Here is a 19,335-nt window from a genome sequence, read left to right on the forward strand (position 1 = left end):
GTGGTGAGCTTTCTGCATGGCTCAGGTAGACTTCCTGGTTGCTTAAAATTAACTTGGTTTATCTCTAAAGACACTGAAAGAATGGAGAAAGCTGCTGCAGTAAAGCATGTAGCACACGTAGAAGAAACCTACTGTTAGGAAGAACTGATGATCTTTCTCCAGTTTCAGATGGCAGAAATCTCCAAATCCAAAGGTAAAATAATTGCTGACCTCTTACCTATAGGAATGATTGATTAAAAGTGCAATTCCTAATCAAATAAAGTAAGAAATATGTTTGCCTAAAGGCTGCACTTCCCAGAATTGCTATTTAATGTGCATTATGAGCAAAATAAAACAAAGACTGGAATTCCTACAGACACTCTTCTGGGTGACACCCTCCTTCTGTGAAAGCCAACATCAGGTTATTGACTACAGCATACTCCAAATTTCACTTTTACTTTCTTTTCCCTTCACAATTTAAGAGGTGATTGCTTTGTTTTGACTTGACTCATAACCTGAGGCATGACTAACGCTGATGTGCAGCGATAAAACTTCCTGTTAGGGTAAATCCCAAGAAACTCCAGCAACTTTATTGTCAATTTGGACTCCTACCAATGCTACAGTGGAGGATTTTTTTTCATTTTTATTTCCACAGTAAAAGTAAGAGGCCCCAGCTGAAAGATGACAGCCAGGCTGCATTTTAGAGCACTTTGGGTCCAGAGCCAGGCCTGTATTCTGCAGCCTGAAACCTTTTTCTAATTAAAATACACTTGATCTACTGTTAGAGTGTTGGAGAGCTTTTGAAGTCAGACTCTCTCTTTTCCACTTTTGCAGGGTGTTTTGAGAAAAGAAGGTTGTCTCTGCTTTGGGACACATAAATGGAGCTTGGTTAATAGATGAGAATAAGCATAGGGTAGATGAGGTTGGAAACTTCTTATTCTGCTTTGATGTGCCCATCCTGAACCCCTGAGTTTTTACAGCATTTATCACTATGGTATTTGGTGATCTATCAGGTTTAAGAGTGGGCTTGCTGTCTTTTTTTTTTCCCCTCAGCTCAGTGTCCTCTGTCTTTTTAGAGCTCTCTTCATGTGTTTCAGAGCAAATTTTGAAACTTGTTCAAGAAGTAGGTTTTATATGATTTTCTCAAGGCATGAAGCCTCAGGATCAGTCAGGATTACACATCCTCTTTGTCACTTATAACCAAATTTGCCAGTGTTTCTCTATAAATACCAAAGGCACATGGGCTCATCTGAAGCAAAGTTTTTTTTTTAATAGAATATAAATTTCTTTTTTTTTTTTCCTGTAGGAATTACAGCATCTAAGACATTTTTCTTGAAACAGGTTTCTTCCCTTATTTGAAGGGAAGAGCTAAACCCCTGACTTTAACAAGCCTCACACTGTTGGCAATGTGCTTTTTAGAGCTCACTCCAAAGCCCATGCAGGTATAACATGATATTTGATATATTCATGTGAATGCAACACACAGCTGGAAACTTCAGGGTTCTCAGAGGCTGGCTGACACTCCTGAGTGTCCCTTCTTGGGAAAACAGCTGTTCTAGAAGAGTAAGATCTGGTTTACACTTGATGTTTGGCAATTCACCTCAAAGGATGCTCTACATCAGCCTCATTTGGGTTGAGGGCTCCCCTGGATCCCTGGAAGTGTCCAAATCCAGGTTGGATGGGGCTTGGAGCAGCTTTGGGCAGTGGAAGGTGTCCCTGCCATGGCAGGGGTGGAGCTAGATGGGCTTTAAGGTTTCTTCCAAGCCAAACCATTCTGAGGTTCTGTAACAAACCTCTAAGTGGCAGATGCCCAACACTCTCAGTGCAGGAATTCCTCTGGCAGTAACAAACATCCTTTAAGGTGCCAAAGATGTTACCATTGGTCACAGCTCCTGCATGTAAACATAAAAAAACTGCAGAGTGCAAAGCCACAGACTAATGATCATCCTTGGGGAGGTTTTTCACTCCCAAACTGTGCAGTTCAGCTTGGGTAGAGCAGTCCCTTATAACAGGAAACTTCACCCAAGAGATCTGGCCATAGGTCTTGAAATCCTTGGAAATCTCTTTAGTACTGCTGGGGCCTCAAAATTCTCATTTTATAAACCAGATCCAGAACGTGCATCCAGAACATAGCCATCCCGTTTCCATGCCATAGTGCTTTGTTGGGACACAATTGACATTCCTTTCAACTCAAATTCTCCTTGACTACAAGAAACATTGCCTGGGACCCTGCCTTTAAAAACAGCCAAGCAGAGGAGGCTCTGTGCTCAGTGCCAGCAGCCAGGCCTTTGTGATCTGAGCTGCTTCCCACACCAACATCTCCAAAGGGAAAAGTGCACGGATAACACCTCCCTCAGAGGTGGCACATGGAAGTTACAGACCTCTTTGAATCAGGGGAAGGGAGAGTTCAGCCTGGGATTCTTCACATTTTGTGGGCACAGAAAGAAGCTGTGGCTGCCCCTGGATCCCTGGAAGTGTCCAAGACCATGCTGGATGGGGTTTGGAGCACCCTGGGATGGTGGAAATTGTCCCTGCCCATGGCAGGGGGTGGAACAGGGTCTTTAAGCCCTTCCAACTCAAACCATTCTTTTCTATAGCTCTAAGACTAAAATATTCCAGACTCTGGGTTCTGACTGTTTTGGATACCTTGTTGAAAAGTCTTGTTGTCATCCCAAGCCAGGTGGGGCTGCACTGTAAATCTCCATTTCTTTTAGGTTGGGGGAAGAGTTTCTTCCTTCAAATAATGAGCGGCTTTTACTGAAACGACCAACCAGGAATGTGCTCCTGCCAATTTAAGTTATTTTCCTTTGCACCTAAAGATTGAGTCTGGAAAAAAAATGGGGGTTTTTTGATGCTTTACTTTGATCATACTGCTTCTCTGTCCAATATCTTTTCATTTCCCCTTGAAGTTTATGTGGACTTTATTTCAAGACCATATTTACCCCTGAGATCAGGACTCTGTAGCTGAATGGAATTTTGAAAAGGGATTCTAAAATACAGGGTAAAATGTGCCGTAAAGAACTTTCAACTGGTGTCTCTCCATCCCTAGAGCCCCTCCAGAAGTGGCCAACAATGCTGATACCACTGAAGAGGATGATGAGGGAAACAAGGAGAGAAACAAAAGGAAGAGGCAAAGAGGCTGATTGATGATCCCCAGCTCATTAGTAAGCTTTTCAAAAGTAGGGAAGCACATCAAAAATTCCTCACTCCAAACTCCTTGGTGCGTCATATTTTTCAAGTTCCTCCTGGAATGCAGCTGCCTTCTGGACAAAGGCCACCTATGTTTTGCCACATTTTAGGTTTCTGATTCCTATTCATCACCAAAAAGCTTCTCCAAGCTTTTTTAGGAACCTCCATGTGTGACCTTTAACTTCATCTTTCCATGACAAGAAGCACTGCAAAAGAAAACGACTGGAGCCCATTTGTGACAGTATTTGCAGAAACAAATCCAGCAAATCCTTCTGGGGTTCTCAGTAACCTCTCACATGCTGAATAATAATTAAGCCCTTTGAAGTGAGTACATAATGGTTTTTGGGGGTTTTTCAATGAAATATGACTTCATGCTTGAGACATGGCCGAGAAGCCTCTGTATGCAAATCACCTTGTGCTGATGAGGTTTTGTTTTACTTTTTAATGAGGGGAGAAACGCTGACTGAAGTGGAGCCGTGCTCTACATTAAAAAGCAGCAGTATATTTGTTAGCCAAATTTAACACCTTGTAACAAGAACATCCAGTGACAGAAATATTTCTTGCAAGTGCAGCCTGGTGGGAAAATGCTGAGGTGTTCTGGCTTTGAATCTTCACAGCACAATTCTACTTTCTGTGGGTAGGGGCGCTATCAGGATGGGGTGGTTGCTCCTAAAGCTATTCAGGTGTGGTCCTGATTTCATTTGACATTATTTTTATCCATTACATTATTTTTATCCCAGTCTAGGGATGGCACTGACACCTGAACTTCTCAGCAAACGCAGAGGCTGGAGCCAAGTGGGACTTGGTCTCCATTCCTACAAGTGACAGGATGAGAGGAAACAGCCTCAAGTTGCACGAGGGGAGGTTTAAAGTCGATATTAGGGAGAATTTCTTCATGGAAAGGGTTGTCAGGCAATGGAGCAGGCTGCCCAGAGCAGTGGTGGAGTCACCATCCCTGGAAATGTTTGAAGACTGTGGGTGTGGCACTCAAAGACAGGGTTTAATGGTGAGCATGGTGGTGCTGCTGGGTTGGAACTGGACTTAATGACCTCAGAGGTCTTTTCCAGCCTTAAATATTCCATGGCTTTATGATCCCTGCCTGGAAGAAACTTCTCCAGTCCATCTGGTGCTTGTCTCTGACACAAGGGGTTTTTTTACATAGGTGTTCTCTTCTCTGCCATTCAGGCAGAGTCAGTTTGAGATATTTTTTTCTTCCTTTTCCTTCTTCTCTCCTTGTTCGATGATCTTTAACCTTGAATTATTTATATTTCTCTTCTATTTACGCTCTGATATTTTTCAGCAGCACCAGCCCGTGCTGGGTAACCCTGAGAACTTTGGTTTATGTGGCCGCTCAGTCAGTGACATTTCAGACCCAAGGCGGTGCCAGCACCGTGGATGTTGTTCCTGCAGGGAGCAGGAATCTCACAGCCACAAATTCCAGCTCCAGAGGAGGTGGGAAGGTGGGACCGGGCGCTTTCCTGCGATCCCCCGCGCCCGGTGCCTTTTCGGGATGCGACCGCCAGGTGACACCAGATCCCTGATGCTGGGGGACAGCCCGGCAAGTCCCGCTTTTCCCGGCCATTCCCGCTTTTCCGAGCATTCCCGCATATCCCGGCCATTCCCCCATCTGCTGGCCATTCCCGCTTTCCCCGGCAATTCCCGCTTTTCCCGGCCATTTTCGCACTTCCCGGCCATTCCCTCATCTCTTGGGAATTCCCGCATCTCCCGGCCGTTCCTGCTTTTCCCGGCCATTCCCGCACATCCTGGCCATTCCCACATCCCCCGGGAATTCCCGCACATCCCAGGAATTCCCGCACCTCCCGGCCATTCCCGCTCATCCCGGCCATTCCCGCAGCTCCCGGGCAAGGCTGGCTGGCAGAGCTGGGGCTGACCCGGAATGCCGGCCTGAGCACGGAGAGCTTTGGCTCCACCTTTGTCTCCCTCTTGTCCAGCCAAAGGAAGCCCTGGGAGGTAAAACCACTTCGGTTTAGGTTTCAGACTTAATAGAATGAAAATTCCCCAGAAGGCGACTACAGAGATTGAGCTAAACTCCAAATATTAAACTTGTTGGAAAAAACAAAGCAAAACAACAAAACCACCAAAACCAAACCAAACAAACAAACAAACAACTAACCAACCAAACAAAAAACCCCAAAAAACCCACCTCAAATCGTGGTTACAGAGTTCCCTAACCCAGCACATTTGTTTTGTGGGGGTCCATGGAGTGCTGGCTCCTGATCTGAAGGATTCTGGTGAGGGGATCTTGTGAGATGTTCTTTCACCTTTGTGGAAAGCCTTTTGCTCTCATCCTCCTATCCCTGGTTTCTTGGGAATTTTGTGCCACAGAATTCCTTCAGGTCTGCAGCTGGATGGGTTCTGTTCCTCAGGTGTTTGCGTCTGCCCTGAGCTACTGTTTGTTTCCTGTTCCCCTCTCCACACACCTCCTGCTCCTGTGCCATTCCAGGTGTTTGAGGAACATCTGGGGTTTTACAGGGCCTAAAGAACTGAAGGAAACGGTGTTTCCTCCTCCACAAAGCAGTAAATACTACATTGACACTCTTCTTTCACTCTTCTGCTCTCTTCACTGAGAGTACAATCTGTTCAAGGAAAAGTGAGTTAGGAACACCTGTCATGTTTTAATTCAAAGGGGTCTTCTCATTCGCCAGTTTTATCTCAGAGCCAAAAAAGAAATGGAAAATATAAAATAAGAAAAAAAAAATCCTTGCCCAGTTTGTGGCGGTTTCTTCACTGAGTTCAGAGCTCTCATTTTGTCACAAAACACAAAGCTGTGTTTGGTAACGTTCACCTGAGCTTCCTATGCTCTGATGCACTGCTGTGGCCCTCAAGATGACTGCTCTGAGCATCCCATCTCTGCTTCACTGTGGACATGTCCCAAGCTGCCTTTTCCTCCCCTGGGAATGAGGGATGGGAATTTTCTTCTTCCAATGTGTGGTTTATTTAAACCATAAAAATGTCATCTCCCAGTGTGTAATTTTTACAACTTATTTTGTTTCAGTGGACATCCCTTGACATTAATATAATGAAAAAATATTAGCTGTGGGGTTTTTTTAATTTATTTTTTTTCCTTCTGTCTATGACTTGCTGATAACATTCAGGAAAACTTTTCCAGAACTTTCAGGCATCCTTTGCCAGAGGTTTGTAAAGTGTTTTGAGATCTGCACGATGAACACTCAAAAGTGCCAAGTGAGATGACTAACAGTGGACGTTTCTTACCTTGAAACAATCCACAGAGTTTCACTAGAAACAAGAATAAAGAGTTTGTACCCAGCTGATGGAAACTGGGGGCTTACAAAACATTTTAATTCCTTTCTTCCCCCCTCTGCAGCTCTCATCCTGCTTTTCCTTGACCTGCTGTTCTCAGAGTGCTGGTGAGTTGCTTATTTTCAGTGCAAATTTCATTCACACAGCCCAAAGTCTGCACTGGAAGTGAAGCTCTTTGGCTCATGTAGCCTCATTATTTTTCTCCTGGCACAAGGGGGGTTTTGCAAAGCTTAATTGAAACCAACAGGTACCTGTCTCTCCTGCACTTGTTAGAAATGCCTACCTGCTACTGAATCTGTGTACTTGGGCTTGTACAAAAATATTGATGGCAAATTGGTTTCAAACTTACTGTAACGGGGTTGCTGTGGCATCATAGGATTGTTTATGTCTTAGAATTTCACCCCTTAAGGTCCAGGTTTTATTTCACAACTCAAGATGCATCTGTTCATCTCTGCTAAGTGGGTTTTTTACCACTGCACAGCCCCACAGTCACTGGGACCTGCTCAAACTGGAGGCCTCAGTCAGGGCCCTAAAAGGAGAGGAAAGTGGAAATCTGTGTGAATGGGATTCTTCAGGGCAGCTCCAAATGGGGCTTTGGGTCACTCGCTTTTCTCAGGAACAGCTTTTATAGGAGATATTTGTGGAGGGAAAATCCTGGCAAGCTTAAAAGCATTGGGAACATGTTTTTCTTTTCAATGGACATCTGTTGTGCTGAAGACAAAACAGGCTTAGAAAATAATGATGACTCTGTGGCTCCAGATTATCTCCCCTGTTTGTCCATCCCCAGAACAAACCAGATTTGTAAAAAGCCTTGCTGAGCATCAGTTAAGTGTTGATGTAAGTGCAACAGTCTGAAGTGTGCTTGGAGAAATCCCATCACAGCTCAGGGAAATGTGAGCCAGAGGCAGAGCATCCCCAGCAGCCTGGAGCTCACCCTGCTAGAGGGGAGCTCCAAATCCTTAGGGGGAATTACAAATGCTCCTGGAATGCAATTTTTGCAGCTTTGGTTTGTCATCTCTGAGCACATGGGCTCTGCTTGATTGGCAATTATCCTGAGTTGTAAGATGTGTGTATATTCTATTCCCATCTGTCAGAGCTGGGGCAGTTCTCTGCTGTTCATGGGGCAGTATTCTTTATCTCTCCCACAGCCAATCCTCCTCCAGGAGATCTCTGCTGTCCATGGGCCATTAATTATTAATTATCTTCTGTCCATGACCACTGAGTGTCCCTGCATGGCTGAGCAAATTCCACCATCCCATGGGGAGATGCTCCGCCCAGGGGAGGAGCCAAGCATTCCTACCTGGATCCAATCTGAGCCTGGCACAGCACAGCAGCCTTTGCCCACTGCATTGCCCAGAGGAGCAGCTTTCTGCTGCCCTGCATTGCCAGAGGGAGCCCAGGCCCATCTGCAGCAGCCCTGGAGCTGCAGAGGAAAACTCCCCCCTTGTGCAGGATCCCTGCTGCAGCAGCAGCACAGCTGGCACTGCAGGAGGGCTGAGCCCCCATGGGATGGGGCTGTGCCACCCCCTGACACACAGGGGGCAGCTCCTGCTCTCACTCTGGCAGTGTGGTTTTGTACTACTGCATTTTTATTTTAATTTTATTTTTTCCCTAATAAAGAACTGTTATTCCTATTCCCATATCTTCGTCTGAGAGCCCCTTAATTTCAAAAATTATAATAATCCAGAGGAAGGGGGTTTACATTTTCCGTTTCAAGAGAGGCTCCTGCCTTCCTTAGCAGACACCTGGCTTTTCAAACCAGCAATGAAAAGCAAGTCGCTTGTGGCACAAGGAATGTGCTGGACAAGGTCAAAGCATTTTAAGGCAGCAATTTCTTTCCTTGGTAGCATGAGGCAGAGATGTTTCACCAGCAAAGTGGAGGTCAGGATGATTCAGGGTCAGACTTAAAAGTGCCAGCCTTGAAAGAGTGATAAACACAGAATTTTCCACTGTTCAACTGGTTTTACAGCTGATTACTCCACAGTGAGCACAGGTAGTCAGTAATCATAAAAAACCCTGCTGCTTTTACACCTGAGGGGAGGAGAACATGGTGAAAGTTTCTTTGAATACCCATTTTTTCTGGCATGTTGTAAATATGTCAGAAAAGCTCTTTGCAGGGTGAGATTTTCCCTCTGGGCTCCACGAATTGAAAACTGGCTGGACCAGGTAGTGACAGCCTTCTTAGAGCTTCAGCACAACTTATGCATGGTCCTTTATTCTGGAAGATAAAATTGTGGGCATTCTGTTTGTTAGAAGCAGGAGATTCACTGAGTGAGAATAATTCATGTTTCCTAAGCATGCCACATTTCTTTAATATGCCTTTTCTACAGGCAAAATGTGGCTGTGTCCTGTCCATCATCTGTCCAAGAAATGGGAAAATGAGTGACAGAAACTATTTGTTAAAAATGGTTTAAATTGTTCCCCAAATGCTACAGGAAAGAAACATTCTTTATGTAGTTACACTGTGATCTGTACTTAAAGTGAAATATACAGGGGGAAAAAAATGTGGTCAATGGGGTGTGTTAAAGGGCTTTTATTTGCATGGATGATTCACTTTGCCAGCTCTGATTTATAAATCTGTGCATTCTGACTAAATATCCATTTGAACAGCATTTTCCCTCACAGCCACATTCTAGAGCTGGAGTTTGCTCAGCAAAGCTGTCACCCCCCCCAGCTCCAAAGATCAGATCTTTCTCAGCATCCTGATCTGTCTGGGGCTTAATGGTAAGGCATTTATTTTACATATCTAGGGATAAAAAACCAAAATCACTGCAGAAGGGAACAGGTGGAAACATTCATGTTCTCTGATGTTTGGACTTGTGTATCACAACAGCTAGTGATTTCTACAGACTGATGGTTTATTATTAGTTTATTTCTCATAATTAGGCTGTCTGTGTGCTCACAAGGACTTTGTGAGTCACATCTCAGCTCATTATCTTGGGAAACAGACCTATTATTTTTGAAAGCCATCCAGTCAATAAATTAGCTTGGAAGAAATGATAGTCCAAAACACCTTTTCAATAGATTGCTGTCATGCTTGGTTCCTATCAAAGAGAAGGCTGGATTTTTTGTCATGACATATGGATTAACTGAGCCTTTCCTGCTGTGAGAAAACAAAAGGCAATTGGTGATGCATGGAGCAAAAAAGATCTTAAAACAGAGACATCAACAAAGAAACACGACAGCATGAAAAGACAGAGTACAGTCTGCTGTCCACATTTCCCAAGTCATCCTGCCTGCAGCTCCAGCACTCAGCTTTTGCCTGCTTTTGCCTCAAACTGAGTGACAGTGTTCCTCCTCTCCAGCATCTCAAGCCCTGCACCCCAGGCACGAGGGGGGAGATGTTAACCAGAGCTTTTTTGGCCTTGATGGTGCTTTCATGTTTGCTGTGGAGCCACAAGAAGCTCACCCAGAGTCAAGAAGGAATTATTCTCCAGGCACAGCTCCTTTCTTTGCTCTGGCTTCCATTTGCTCTTCCACACTGCTGGGGCCATATGGAAATTTCAGTGTGATACACCAGAACAAGCTGACTGCTGTATTTCCCCCTCATTATTTATGCATGAATATGGCTTTTACCTGATATAATTTTTTTCCTGGTGTTTTATGCAGTTCCGATGTATTTAAATAGCTCATTACATAATGTTTAATGTGACTTTGTAATTGCCAATTACATCTTGATGCTGGATGTAGATATTATACAGAGATTTAACACAGCTGGTTCTCATCTGGAGTGAGACAAAGGCTCTGTGCTGGATCAGCTCACATCCTCAGCAGATCATAAAATCACAGAATATCCTGACTTGGAAGGGAGTCACAAGGATCATCCAGTGCAGCTCCCGGCCTTGCAGAGAGATCCCAACAATCCCACCCTGGGCATCCCTGGGAGCGTTGCTCAAACCCTCCTGGAGCTCCCAGGGGCTGTGCCCATTGCTGGGCAGTGCCCAGCACCCTCTGGGGGAAGAAACTTTTCCTTTCCGACCTAACCCTGTCCTGGCACAGCCTCATGCCAGCCCCAGAGGCTCAGCGGCTGTGGTAATGGTGGCGAGGGAAAGCCCTTGTCTGACAGCAGAAGTGACACAGCCATGAGGATTTTCTTCCTGAGTGCAGCTTCAGGAATTATGTACTTCCTGATGTGACATTTAAAATTGAATCCAGTGAACCTTGATCATTATCTCATGTTCTTGCTCAGGTTAATTGATATTTTGGCTTTTACCCCTTAAGGATCTGAGCATTTTTGTTTCGGTGTCTTTAGTAATAAATGCTTAGTATTTTCTTGGTTTTCAGAGAGGCAGATATTTTATCTACTATCTCTTTAAAAGTGTGTCACTTCTCTGAAATTCGGGCTATTTGTGTGAAAAATTATTCATCTATTGTGCAGTTGCTGTCATTTTGACTATTGCTTTTAAGTGTGATTGATTCTTAAAGAACAGCTAATAGAGCTCTTTGCCCACTATCCTCTTGTCATTGCTGGAGATAGAAAGAACCCTTTCGGTGAGAGAAACTATTGATTTTATTACACCTTGTACAGACTGCCATCAAAACAGAACCAGGGAGCTTGATCCCCTTCCCTTTCTAATCCCTGTTTTACATTGGTAATTCCTCCAGCTCGTTTCTGTGAGAAATGAGAGAGGCTCTCACAACCTCTGCAGATGGAAGGCTTGGAGCTGCCACCCCTTAAAACACTGTCCCTTAGCATCATTCAGAAGAAAACCATAAGGACTGTGGGGTTTGCACAGAAACCCTGAGAAGGTAGAAGAAAATGGCCACATATCTACTTTACCTTTAATTATTGATGAGCTCTACCTGCTTACATAACTCCCACAATGTAAACAGACCTGCACACCACACAGATTAATGGATTTGTCCTTAGGCCACCTTGGCAAGGCAGGGGGAACTTAAAGGGAAATTTGAAATTAAAGCACAACCCCCCCAATGTCCTAAGACATGGAGGTGAAATACAAGTGCTTTAATCCTGGCAGAGCAGTGAGAATTGCCAGCCCAAAGCTCACAATGGCCATGATTTTGATGGTGATGTTTCCCCGATGCTTTTAACAATCTGTTCCAGCCTGTGTTCAGAGCAGGGCTTTGCCTGCCCCTTGCTGACACCCCTCTGTGCTGCCTGAGATAACCTCTCCAGAAGTCATGGAGCCAGGATTTATCCTCAACACAAGACTCTTTCTTGCCCAACAGTTCAAAAGAAAATATCTTCCCTCAGTGTTTCCTGTGCTTCTGCCAGTCTTCACCTTTGGAGGCACCTGACAAAGGAGAAACTGGGACGAGAAATTGCAAATTTCTGAAAAAATGCTGAGAGGAAGAGAAAGTCAAGAAAGGGGTGGAGGTGCTCAGAGCAGGAGCAGAAGAAGGCACTGAGCTGAAAAAGAGGTAACTTGGCCTTGCCCCCTCATCTAAAGATTACTGAATTATCAGTGATCACTCAACATAAATATCAGGGTAATCCCAGACTGCAGGGCCCAGACAGACAGGAATTTGTTCATAGCCCAGTGTTTAGGGCCAGAGGAAAGTGAGATTTAGGACAGATCTTTGTCCCTTATGTTTTCCTGTGGGATAATTTACATGGCTTCCTTGTGGTGATGCTGTGGATCCATTTCTCCTCCAAGTTCAGCAGCTTTACATTAGGGGCTAAACAGCCTGAACTTATCTTTTTATTAAAACTTCACAACTCTTCTCAGGACTCATTTCAGGTCACCTGTGAGCTTTGGCAGCAAGGAAACAAACCCAATTCCCAGAAACTTTGAATTCCTAAGCTATCAGATTCTGGTTCCCATGCTGCATTTGCTGACCTTTCAGTAAGTAAAACCAAGCCTTAAGAAGGACAGAATGGTTTATCAGTGAATAATGCATATCTGAACAATATCACTGCTGTGCTCAACACTTAGACAGACAAACCACAAAAACCACCTTAGTTTAAAGATTTAAAGTTTAAAGATTTTGGCTGCAACAGCCAAAATACATCCTAAACAGCTGGGAAGCAAATCCCATTTTTCACTGAATATAATGTACACAAAGAGAAAGTGCTTTCAAACTGGGTTTTAGTACATGGAAGCAATTCCTAATAAGAGGAGCAGTGTCCTGCTGCTGTTCAACACACACAGAGTGTGTGACAGGGGAGGAGCATCAGCTGCAGAGGCATCCCCCTTTATCCACAGGGCATCCCCTTTATCCATAACATGCCCACACCAAGATCTGCCTGCCAATTTTATATTGCCCTGGCCCAAATTATCAGCTATAACACTAATTGATGTTAAATGAGTGTTGTCTACCATGCCAGCTTTATGAAATTAAATGTTTCTGTCGAGTTTTCCTCTCATGAGTTCAGCACCAAAGGGCTGTTGCACAAAATGTTCTGCAGTTGTTTAGATCCACAAAATCAACTTTGTAATTGATCAATCCACAGCAGTTTTTCCTGCATGCATCTTTGCTGGGGATAAAGAAAATGTAGGAGGCCACTTGCTGCTGTGATACAGATGTGATAGAAGCCTCTGACTGCCCTGCAGTGATAACCTTCAGCAGGTAATATATGGTTCATAAAGAAGGTGCTGCTACACTGAAAAGAAGGTTGGCACATATTATTTTCTAATTCTAACTAAATTATAAAAACTGATAGTTTCCTAATGTCAGGAACACTGCAAACAAGCTCAGCCAGCAGGTTTGGGCTGCCTGGCACCTCTGCTGTAGCCACCCTTGCTATCATGATATGGGTGCATGCAAATTTGCCTCTGCAAATAGCAGTTGGTCTTTGATTTATTCAGCCTCTGGGTGTTCTTCCGTGATCTAAAAGACAAACACATTTCTCTTAGAGAAAACATCATGGCATGCTCTAATGTTAGGATTGGTTGACTATTTTTTGGTTGTTATTTAGATTTGCACAAGGCTGAACATCCCCAAGCAAGGTGCAGGATTCTCTTGCACCCAAACACAAACCAAAATGATTATTTCTATTTCAAGGAGCAAAAGGCTTAATTGTTAATTCAGGTAGTCACTAACAGTTAGTTAAATTGGCCTTCTCCAAAGCTATTTTCTGCAGGTACTTGAGGCATAGCCCATTTTTGAGCACAGGAGCTATCAGAAGAAGATCAGTGTTGTTCTGGTACCTGAGGCTGCAGCACACTTTGGTTAATGGTGATAGGATCCCAAATTAAACAGCTGAAACCCAGCAAGGAGTGAGGGCTTGAGAGGCATTGCCTGGTGACCAAACCCGGTTTCCTGTTATCACAGAAAAACATATTTTAGAATTCTTTTAATGAATTACAAATTTCCTCCATGCTACTTCTTAATTTTGCTGCTATTGCTTGCACTGGGCTATCCCAGACACTCACTGCTCAAACACCTCTGTGGCTGCTTTGGGCTGGTTTGTTCTGGTGCCAGCCTTGGCTTTTACTGTGCCAACCTTCCTGGGTGTCCCTGAAATTTATCCCATCCCACCCCTTTGCACAGTGTGCTTTAAGAGAGCACTCACAGAGCAATTCCCTTCTCCTCCCTCACCTAAATCCTGCTGATGCCTCAGGTTTGAGCTTTTCTATGTTTCAGGTTCTGTGCTGCTTTAGTGGGTGGGTCTGGGTTCACATTATGGGATGGTGAGCTCTGTGCACAGAGCAGGGAGACAAAACAATTCCTGCTCCAGCTGGGCACCAAGGACAAATGATCCAAATCTCAGCCCAGGAGCACAAACACCGTGGGCTGGAGAGAGAAAAACAAGCAGGGTGGGACTGCAGGGGCTAAAGCTGGAATGGGACAATGAACTGCAAGGTGCAAATGGAGCAGAACTGATCCCAGGGAGAGACCCCGGGAGCGCTCGTGCATTTTGGGGCCATTTTGGTTCATCTTGGGTGCAGCCCTGGCTGGGCTCTGGTGCTGCCCAAGGTGGATCCATGGAGGAGATCCTTTGGATAAATCCCTGCTTTATTCTGTGACTCTGCCCAGCCTCTTGTCTATCTCAGCCTTCTCAAGGCATCACTGCTAATTTAAAAAAGCCTTAATTTTTGCTCTAAACAGATCAAATTCCTTCTCTTTTCCTGATGTTTGGTTCATCCTAATAGTCCTGTTCCATGTCTGCATCGTGTTCAATTCTCTTCTCCAGCTCCTGAATAGTCAAAATTGGATGAGGTAGCTCAGGATACCCCCCAGAAGGAGTATGTCATCCAGCTTTTCATAGCTCTAGATTCGATCCATGCTGTCCACAGACCTCAGCCTCAAAGTAATCTTTTTTCCAGGAGGAGATTCCCATCCTCATCATCCTTCTCCACAGCAAACTCCACCAGGCTGGTTCTATCTCTTGTGCCAGGGACAAAGATATTGCTATTTTTTCCTTGAGACTCATCACTGGAAGTTCATTAAGGAGCATCCCATAACTGAACAATTCCTCTTTTGACACAACTCACCATTAATATCCTCCTTAGCTTTTCCTGCCCAGAGAACTGCTCAAGGTTAAACAAGGAATTTTTCATATCTACTAAATGATTTGCTGAAGTCTGTATAGATCAGAGTTTGCATCTAAAAAGTCAATAATAGAAGAAAAATGTTGAGTTAGTTTGGCAAGGTTTAGCTTCATAAACTTTTCAGAACTTTACAGCATTTATATTAATCTTTAATTATAGTAAACTTCAGAAATATTTTTGATTTTTGAGCAAATTAGGAGGTCAGGTCTAAAAAGTCTGTAACTGCTGACATTGCTTTTTCCCCCTCTATATCTAGGTGCTTAATTTATTGTTGTCTTGATACTGGAATTAATAAAACATGCTCAGTTTGCAGTACTCAGCCCAGGCAATGCTGATTTTCTTGGAGGGCAGGCTGCTTTTTGGACTGCTGTATTTCTTTTTGTGTAGTTCTGGGTTTGTCAGACGCTTCCGGTGTCAACCTTTGTAAGAAATGGGTTTCTCCACGAGTTAATCACAGAATTTTGAGTTGGGGATTCCATCCCAACACCATTAATTGTTGCTGGATGTGGCCATGGTGCAGTGGATAAAGAGCCACGCAGGCATGTGTGAAATATTTAATTGCCACTTGCTTGCTGCAGCCCTGGGCTCGCTGTGTGCTGGAGCATGGGCAGCACAATTCCCACATGCACCATGATTTTATTTGCATTTAGCAACAAATACTGCTGATGCTAATATCTGCCTCCCCGAAGAATTTTAAGAGAAAGCTTATTAAACCATTTTCAGTTCATCAGCTCCCTGTGGACAGCAGTGTTTAAATCCTGCTGTAGAATATGTAAATATCCACCTCTGTGTGCATGGTAGTGTGGGGTTAACTCTGTGGATTAAAAGAGCTGTTCCAGGGCATGTAGAATTCCTTGAGAATAAAGGAAATTAAATACCTCCTCACGTATCAGAGTTATTATAGCAACCAGAATACTCTATGCTTCTTAGATATCCAGCATGAGGAAAACAGGATCTGTGTACTGCTAACTTTAAACAGTTCATTGTTTCTTTTAGCAGAACTTGGTGCTTAGCATTTGAGTATTTATTTTTCTTTTAAACCATGGAGCCTGATGAGTACTTTTGGAATATTTGTTCATTCCAGAGAGGCTGTGGCTGCCCCATCCCTGCAAGTGCCCAAGGCCAAGTTGGATGGAGCTTGGAGCACCCTGGGATAGTGGAAGGTGTGGAACTGGATGATCTTTAAATTCCCTTCCAACCCAAACTATTCTGAAATTCCCGTTTCTCATGTCCTTGGTCTCAGACTAAAGTCAGACTGAGTGGTGGTGTTTAAACTGTATGTTCAGGCACCTGAGCTTGACCCATTTTGGTTAGAAATGAATCTGGATAAATCTGGGGGGTTGCAGATCACACAGGGGGAGCAGACCCAGCAGGAAGGAAAGGGAAGGGAAGTTCTGGGAAGTTCTGGGAAGTTCTGGGAAGTTCTGAAGTTCTGGAAAGGGAAGTTCTGGGAAGTTCTGGGAAGTTCTGAAGTTCTGGAAAGGAAAGGAAAGGAAAGGAAAGGAAAGGAAAGGAAAGGAAAGGAAAGGAAAGGAAAGGAAAGGAAGGAAAGGAAGGAAGGAAGGAAGGAAGGAAGGAAGGAAGGAAGGAAGGAAGGAAGGAAGGAAGGAAGGAAGGAAGGAAGGAAGAAAGAAAGAAAAAGAAAGAAAGAAAGAAAGAAAGAAAGAAAGAAAGAAAGAAAAAGAAAGAAAGAAAGAAAGAAAGAAAGAAAGAAAGAAAGAAAGAAAGAAAGAAAGAAAGAAAGAAAGAAAGAAAGAAAGAAAGAAAGAAAGAAAGAAAAAGAAAGAAAGAAAGAAAGAAAGAAAGAAAGAAAGAAAGAAAGAAAGAAAGAAAGAAAGAAAGAAAGAAAGAAAGAAAGAAAGAGAGAGAAAGAAAGAAAGAACACACTTCTTTTTCTATAAAATATGACAAAGCCATCTTAATATTAAAACATTTGTTTAGTTCTAAAACCATCTGAAAATCTGGGTCAGGTCTTGCAATTGCTACTCACTCCAAATACACACTGCAGTCTGTGAGTGTCAATGGGGGAAAAACAAATAGAAAATCTTAGGTTTCTTTTTTCCTTAGATTTCAGTATCACCATTCCCATGAAATTCTCCTGGTTTCTCTAAATAGCTGAGAAATAGATTTATAGTAGGGGAACTGACAGGAGGAAAAGGCACAGACAAATGCTCCTTTATGCTACGGATAAAGCACCTTTCAAAGGCAATAAAAACATCAAGAATAAGGGGAAAAAATCTCCTTTTTCATTTCATCCTTCCCTCCAAGCCACTACATTAATTAGCTCACTGACTGATTACTCAGTCAAGGACTAAAAGATCAATGGTGACAGTAGCCAGGCAGGTAATTTGGAGGAAAAAGCAGTAAAGTAATGCTGGAATGTCTTTGGGAGAATGAAGTGTGGTCTAGTTGTGTCAGCAGAACAGACAGAGAGGGAAGGTACACCCTGCAACACACTACTGAGTTTCAGTTCTGTGACAAACCACCTGCAAGTGTATTCCTGGGATTTCATTAGCTCCTAATTGGAAGCAAACAAACAAAACATTTATTCCTTTGAATTTCAGCATTTTAAGTCCCAGTGATGTGCTCAGCACTGTGTTAGACAAAGGGGGGAGCTCAGGCAGCTCACATCTGAGATCCACCAGCAATCCCAAAGGGATGGGCAAACCCCGAGGAGAATCCCACTTCTGAGTCCTCTTTCACTTTGATTTATTTTGTGACTGCATTTTCAGTGATGTAGATGAGAGTTACCAGCTTGAACATCTAAAACCCAAATTTTGAGGGGGCTGCCTACCCCGGAGGATAAATTAGAATGATTGAAGTATCAGTGCTGGCTGAGGCTGGAGTTTAAAAGGCTGAGGTTGCTGGAGTGTTGTTAGTGCCTGCTTTGTGTGATTGACTTCATCCCTTTAGTGTTGCCCTGGCACCCACTGAGCTGTGCTGTGAACCAACTGAAAAATTCATCAGGGGCAACAAACCTCTTTTATCACATATTTTAAGAGTTTCTTGTTTTGGTTTGGTTGTTTTTGTTTTTTGGGTTTTTTTTTCATTTATTTGTTTCAATTTTCTTAGAGGATAGCTCTCTGAAGTTTCCTGTCCTCTGGATGGATCAGGAATATTTTATAGTCAGATTGGCCAAGTCTCCAAGGGCTCTCAGTATCTCCTGACTTGATGAGCATTTAAACACCCCTAGCATGAATAACCCAAATTTGATTTCTCTGAATGCACAAGCATGAAGATACTCTGCTAAATTTTTGAATGAGTTGCTTGTTCAGCTGCTTGCAGGTTTTTCAGGTGGGTATCAGCGTGGCCAAAAGAAGATCACTTTGTTAAAAACCAAATAAAATAGTTTCTCCTAGAAAATATTTAGTAATACACTGCTCTGCCGAAAAAAAATGGATTGCTCTAAACTTTCTAACCCCTAATTCTTTCCTTTTTGTTGAAATGAGGCTGGAATAGCTGCATTAAATTTAGAGGTACATTTGGCTCTCACCTGTGTAGGTCAGAGAAGATGTGACTTTCCCCCTAATGTGTGATTTTCATTTGAATGTACACAAGCACACCAGATTATCCACTCACTGGAGTGTTGTTATCCCAAATCCAGAAATAGATGAAAGTACTCCCAGTTGCTATTGCCTGCCAACATAAAACTTATTTTAGGATTATATTGTCAAGAGCCTGTTCTTACCAGAGTTTTGGTTAACTAATGCTGAAAAGAAAAGCTCAGGAATGAGATCAGTGGTCTTTATAGAAGTAATTGTGGATGTGGGTAACATTTTATTTTCCCAATCAGATGTAATGGGTCCCTACAGAAATATCCTCCTGACTTGAATATCAATGGGCTTCTCCTAATTATGTCAAAAAGAAATACTTTTTTTGAACATTTTTCTGTTTGGAGAGACTGAGTGGGGTGAGGGGACACCTTATTGAAGGGAGGTTGTAGTGATGGGGAGTCAGGCATGTCCCAGTGACAGGACAAGAGGAAAAGGTCCTAAGTTTTGCCAGGGAAGGTTTACAGTTGATATTAGGGAAAATTTATTCGTGGAAAGGGTTGTAAGCATTGGAACAAACCTCCCAGGGCAGTGGTGGGGTCACTGTCCCTGAAGTGTCCAAAAAGCCTGAGGATGTGGCACTCGAGGACGTGGTTTAGAGGTGAATGCAGTGGTGGCTGACAGTGGATTTTGATGGTCCTGAAAGTCTTTTCCAACCTTAACAACTCTGTCATTCTCTGATTCTACTGCTCTGGGGTTGATTTGTTCAGACCTTTTCTATTTTCCCTCCCTTCCAACCCATCCTGCCCTCTCCTCCTGAGGGACACGAATGAAACCCCCAAGCTCCTGTGACACTGGGAGAGTGCAGCTGCTGACTCCAGTGGGCAGGGAGGAGGAGGAGGCCGGGGAAGGAGCAGGATGCTGGCAGAAAATTCCCA

This window comes from Camarhynchus parvulus, chromosome 9 (genome assembly GCF_901933205.1).
Source record: "Camarhynchus parvulus chromosome 9, STF_HiC, whole genome shotgun sequence".
Classification (NCBI taxonomy): Eukaryota; Metazoa; Chordata; class Aves; order Passeriformes; family Thraupidae; genus Camarhynchus; species Camarhynchus parvulus.